The sequence below is a fragment of the Lepisma saccharinum genome, chromosome 17, assembly GCF_977018435.1.
Source record: "Lepisma saccharinum chromosome 17, izLepSacc3.1, whole genome shotgun sequence".
Lineage (NCBI taxonomy): Eukaryota > Metazoa > Arthropoda > Insecta > Zygentoma > Lepismatidae > Lepisma > Lepisma saccharinum.
In genome coordinates this window covers 24,664,758-24,670,786 of record NC_139245.1, presented here as the reverse complement: position 1 = coordinate 24,670,786, position 6,029 = coordinate 24,664,758, and positions in this window count along the sequence as shown.

Below are 6,029 nucleotides of genomic sequence, written 5' to 3'. Positions count from 1 at the left end.
CTGCCTTAGTTAAGATGATGTGTTCAACATCACCGTCCAACCGCCTTTGCTCCTCGCCATAGCTCACAGTCTCTAATTTCATTGACAATAGACTTCAAAGTGGCTTCAAAGCCGCTTTTGCTGGCACATCGATGCGTTACGTATCCCTCATTTTAATTTTCGAGTTACGTTTAGCTAGGCAGCCTGACAGGAAGTATAGGAAAGTGTTAACTTCAGCATCAGCTCAGCGAAAAGCATTCGCCAATATTTGCAAAGGAAAATTGATGAGAGAGAAAAAGGGGAGGAGTTTTGATTAGGAGGAAGGCAAGTTGGATCTGGCTCGGGAGAGACAGGGGAGTTGGTCTGGGGTTTTGAAGAGAAGAGGAGAGTGGTTCGGGAGTAAGAAAAGGGAGTTTTGAATTTGAAGAGAGGAGAGTGAGGTTTGGTTTGGAAGGAGATTGAGGCTGGATTCAGACTTTCAGAAACTTGTTTGGAAGTGGAGTGCAGCGAAGCTGAGTGAGAATTTAAGAGGCTAACGTCAGCAAGTGAGTGAGAGTTTAACTTGGAAACTCATTGGTCTTCTCTTCGAGAACGAGACAGGTAATACGCTTTTCTCTCAAGCCAACCTTGCCTTTGCAGTCTTTAGGTCATTTTAACCCAGAATATGAGAGTTGCCATTCATTTAAAAGATTGTATAGGTTAAGTTTATTAAGGTACCTCCGCAGATAGAAGATGCAGCCAAGCGAGAGCTTACGAGCTACCGCTAACCCCCAATAGAATAATTACTTTCATCTAAAAGGCTCCAGGTTCGATCCCCGAACACGCTTGGTAAAAGTGTGTCACAGGACGTGGTAGAGGTGCGAATTGGGCCTCTCATCCATTTCCTTTCCGGAAATGCGATGAGAATAGACCGTTAATTTTCCACGTAATGGTGGTATCAGCCTTCATTTATTTCATCTTGTAATAAATGCAACTGGCATTTCTTTGCCAACCCAAGAGAGTGATGATATTGTGGAAACTTAGTCGCACACTTTAACAGAAACCCCTTTTACTAACTGGAACTTAAATTTTTCTCACATCTCACTTCTTAGTGCTTTGCACTCTTAACGCCACTTAATGTTGTCACAAATTGCATTCATTGTTCTGAATTTATATTGGTGACCACGGCAAATTATTTCATTTTTGACAGCGACGTCGTGATAGTTAATGATGTGGAATGTTCAGTTTAGATTATTGTGACGAATTAGATGCAACCCTAGATAGAATCCAAGCTTTGGCAGAGAATGTGGTTGGCGGAGAATCCAGTTTTGTAAATACTCAACCATCTGCGTCATCCACCCCAATGAGGCGTAGCCCTGTATTTACCCGAAGCCGGGCTAGACTTTTGCCTGTTAGCACCCCAGTTCGAATCCCGCCCAGAACTATGGCATGCACAGGTTTTATTAACCCGTTCTTGTTGGACGGCTTACAGTTCCAAGGCACGGCCGGAGAAGATGCAACTAAATTTTTTGATAGAGTGGAGAGTTTAGCTCTACTTAATGATTGGGATACCCCGAAAAAACTACAAGTTTTGCCGGCTCTTTTACATGGGCCAGCCTTAAGATGGCACCAAGCATGGGTACAAACTATGGGAAATCAGGCCATTACGTATGATCTCTTTAAATCTAAGATGATTGAAGAGTTTACCGGATCCATAGACAAGCTGCAATTAGAAGAGCGCATTAAGAATAGGCTACATCGAGACGATGAATCAGTGTCGGACTACATAAGAGATAAGCAGCTTCTCTTATGTAAAATGGATCCGAACATGCCCATCAGTAAACAAATAAAACATTTGTGTTTGGGTCTTCAACCTGAATACATTCGCGAAACTTATAAGAAGGAATATGCTTCGGTCCCTGAGCTCTTGCGAGATTTAAAGCAATTCGAAAAAATTCAGTTTTTGATCAAACAGAGAAAAATCCAGGAGTTGATGTCAGAAGCTCAGAAAGGTTCATTGTTCTATCCTGTGAATGAATTGAAACTGCCATGTGCGCAACAGCTCCCCTTTCACAACACGCCGGCGAGACCTTGTGAAACACCACGTTCTCAGGCCCATCCCGACCTCGAGAAGCGTGTCACCGCCATGCAGGCTGAACTGGATTCTTTGAGAGTACACAAAGTTGTACCTTCAAACCCAGGACCTTCGACCCCGGGACCTTCGTCTCAGGAGACAGGTCTCGAAGCTCAATTAAAGAGTTTATCTCTTAAGATGGATGAAATGGTGAACGCCCAGAATAAGCAGGACAGGCATACACAAGACACCCGAAATAACTTCCCTCGTCATAATAATTATGAAGGTCAATCCTACAGAGGTAACTATAGAAATAACAGAGGTTCTTTTGGCCGTGGTAATGATAATTTCCAGCAAAATGGTTATCGTCGGAACAGACATTATCAGACCCCCAATCGCGGCCAGTGGCGCAATGGAAATTCGCGCTTTCATTCTTGGCGCAATTTTTCGCGGGGCCGGGGCACGACCGGTGATCGGGGCGACCGAGGTTCGACCGGTGACCGCCGTGAGGGGCAGAGATGTGATATTTGCAATTATCCCAATCATGATTCGTCTGTCTGTTTTCAGAATAGAGACCATTTAAACGACTAGGGACTGTGCATAAAGGAAACATATGCCCAGCAAATGTTGTAGGTCGTACGTTGACAGTTTCCACTTTTCAAAATGCTGACTTAATTTATGTAAATGGTAAAGTCTGTGGTACGCAGCACAAGTTCCTTTTGGATAGCGGATCTCAAATTAGCGTTATAGGTGATATACCAGCGCCCGCCCATACCCCAAGATTTAAAATTAATACAATAGTTCAAGGCGTCACTAATGGGCAACTCCAAATCAATGAAATTGTAATTTTGACCTTTTCTTTTAATGGACATTCTTTCAGACACCCATTCAGATACATTCCAAAATTTTCGCATGGCATTATATTGGGGAATGATTTCTTAAAGAGTCACAAGGCAAATCTTGATTTTGAGTCCAACAAACTTGTTTTAACACGTTTTGGTACTCCTCCCAGAAACCGTATCCAGAGGGAAAGTGGTAAACCTTTTGCTGTGTCCGTGAAAGTTTCAAATATGCTACAACACCTTTTACGACCAGAATTTGTGGCACCTAAAAAGATTAGAGTAAAACCTAGATCTCACTTATGCATTCCCGTGAAATTAGTTAATACTCACGATAAGGCTAGAAATCTTTTAGAACCAGATCAACAATTTCAGACTAACTCCGGCTTGCTAATCCCCCGGGCTCTTCTCAACTCGGATTCACCCCTGATTTGGGTAACCAATCCACTTATGCATAACATTATTATTAAAAAGGGGACAAGACTAGGACAGGCCGAACTTTGGCATCCTCTTTGCACTCGTGACAGTTCTAGCCAGTGCACGGACGCAAGTAGGGAAAGTTTAAGCGAAATCTATGTTCAGAAAGAAACACCACACATTCTGCCTTAGTTAAGATGATGTGTTCAACATCACCGTCCAACCGCCTTTGCTCCTCGCCATAGCTCACAGTCTCTAATTTCATTGACAATAGACTTCAAAGTGGCTTCAAAGCCGCTTTTGCTGGCACATCGATGGAACACTTTCCTGAAATCAACTACATCAGGATACTCGGGGTTCCTGCGTGACAATCAGAAGCTCTCTACCGAAAAAACGGCTTATTATATATATTTTTTGTAAATCTAACTGTTTGAAAATATATTTTCGAAATATTTTGTACTTTATCATACAGAAAGTTAAGGACTCGAACACATAACTCAGTTTTCTAAAGTGATAGCAACAAACTACATTTTTGTACAGATAGAAAAATTATCCTTCAGGACGAAATAGAGAACGAGTATTAGCTAATATTGATTTTGTTTGCTTTGTTGCAGATTTGTACAATTTTACCATTTGGTTTACGTGTCATGTGAGTTGACGGTACAAAAATATAAACACAAGGCCAAAGAAACTAGATAAAAAGAAACGATCTTTTGCTAAAAAAAGAAACTAAAAAAGAACACTATCCCAATATTAGCTGGAGTGACAGGAAAACGATGGACAAACCACAGTCACAGGGAATTGATTCTGTAATTTCCCGCACACGAACCCCGGTATCTCTTCCTCCCATATGTTACACATAGCCTTACCTCTTCCTTTGCACTCGCTCCTAGCGAGGAAGCGGCCAATTGGTGCACTAGTGCTCCTGTTCGATTTGCCTACAAAGAGAATGAAGTAGACAGTACTAAAAATTAAAACTAGACTGTGATTACTAAAAACTTAAACAAGATTAGATATAAAACTGGCGATGTATCTCAGAATTCTTTTTTCAGCTTCTACCGCTTTTTCTGTGTTAAACGCTACGAGTTTCCAATTATAGCCAGTCCTCAGATGGATAACAAACACAGCGGTGACTTGTGTATGTGAAGAAATGGGTGCAGGTATAGTCAAATTATTTTCGAAACATTTCAGTCTGGTTGCGAGGGTCTCGCTAGCGTGTCTACCAACAGCGTAAACCGTGAGCTAGAGGGTTAGCGATTGGTGCAGAATTGAGATGACGTCAGCTGCTCACGTGTTGATTGGAGGTTTTCAGGAGTTAAGACTCGTTCTCGTTACAATTGCGTAACTGTCAGCGATGTCACTAGAATAATCTCACTCTTCTTGCAAGTAAAAATATAGGATACCATAAACCAAGAAGTAAGCCGTGGTTTGATAATCAAAGCCATAATCTAACAGAAATAAGAAATCAGGCTAGACTTAAATGGTTAAATTACTGATGATACAAATCTAAGCAATTATAATAGAATAAAGCAAGAAGTTAGCCGCACGTTTAGAAGTAGAAAAAGATAACACTTGAAGAGCAAAATTAACAAAATTGAAACAAACAGCAAAATCAAAAATATCAGAGATTTATATAAAGATGTAAATGAATTTAATGTTCATGTAGGAGATAAATCAGAAGTAAATGAAATACACACAGCAGAACCTTTAGTTCCAGAACCTAACTTGACTGAAGTTAAAGATGCTATTAAAAGACTAAAGAATAACAAAGCACCTGGCATTCATTTAATACCTGCTTAGTTAATTAAATACGGTGGGAATTCGTTAATATGTCAAATTCATAAATTAATTTGTTTAATATGGAATAAAGAAGAAATCCCTCAACAGTGGAGAGAATCCATAATTGTTCCTGTATTTAAAAAGAGTGACAAAATGTACTGCAATAATTACCGTGGAATTTCACTACTCTCAATAACATATAAAATATTATTTTAACATTCTCTTAACAAGACTAACCCCATATGCTAATGAAATTATAGGTGATTATCAATGTGGATTTAAACGTAACAGATCGACTACAGATCAAATTTTTCACATCAGACAAGATACTTTTAAAAAAGTAGGAATATAATCAAAATGTCCATCAGCTATTCATTGATTTCAAAAAAGCATATGATTTGGTCAAAAGAGAGAAATTATATAATATATTAGTCGAGTTTGGAATACCTAAGAAGCTTGTTAATATCTTAAAAGTATGCACAAGTGAAACAGAAAGTAAAATTCTTGTGGGTATTAATGTGTCTGACAAATTTACAATTCATGATCGGTTAAAACAAGGAGATGTATTATATCCTTTGCTCTTTAATTTTGCCTTAGAACATAGGCGCCGACTCTATGGGGCTTGGGGGGGGGGGGGGTCGAGCCCCCCAATATTATCGATGTGTGGCAGAGCCCCCTAATAATTTTGCTTAATAGGATCTAATGTATTATTTTGCTTCTCTTGTAAAGTTTACTCTGAATTGTACCACATGAACTTAACTTTAAATACACATTTGAAATGTTCTAGACCATCAACTTTGGGGGCTGAGACCGCTAAACCATCAACTTTGGGGGGGGGGGGGGCTCTGACCAGAGACAGCAAAACACATGACTTATACTTACTATATACTAAGTATGTAATTATGAGTATTGTTAAAATTTTACTAAAAAGAGTCTTAAAAGACGATGTGCATGACTGTGGT